The sequence below is a fragment of the Buceros rhinoceros genome, unplaced genomic scaffold (genome assembly GCF_000710305.1).
Source record: "Buceros rhinoceros silvestris isolate BGI_N320 unplaced genomic scaffold, ASM71030v1 scaffold30066, whole genome shotgun sequence".
Lineage (NCBI taxonomy): Eukaryota > Metazoa > Chordata > Aves > Bucerotiformes > Bucerotidae > Buceros > Buceros rhinoceros.
The window spans coordinates 570-892 of NW_010417383.1; positions in this window are offsets into that span (position 1 = coordinate 570).

The following is a 323-nucleotide window of genomic DNA, read 5'->3' on the forward strand; positions in this document are numbered from 1 at the left end:
CGGCTGGGCCGGGCCCGGTGGCTCTGGCACCCCCCGTTTCCCTGTGCGTGGCGCAGAAACGCTCCGGCTGCTGGGACTGGTGGAGTGGGTCCCCCGGGGCAGTCTGCACCCCGGAGGACACTTCCCAGCCCTGGGCAAAAACCCACCCTGCTGCCCAGGCCTGGATCAGGCCCTGCTGGCACCCAGCCGTGCTGTGCGGAGGATGAGGATGATGTGAGCCACGGCCCCGCTTGGGGGACAGCGGGGACCCCGGCCTCCCCGGCAGCCAGCCGCAGGAGCCGCCGTGGCCGGGCTTTCCCTGGGGGGAGTGACCTCCGTCGCAC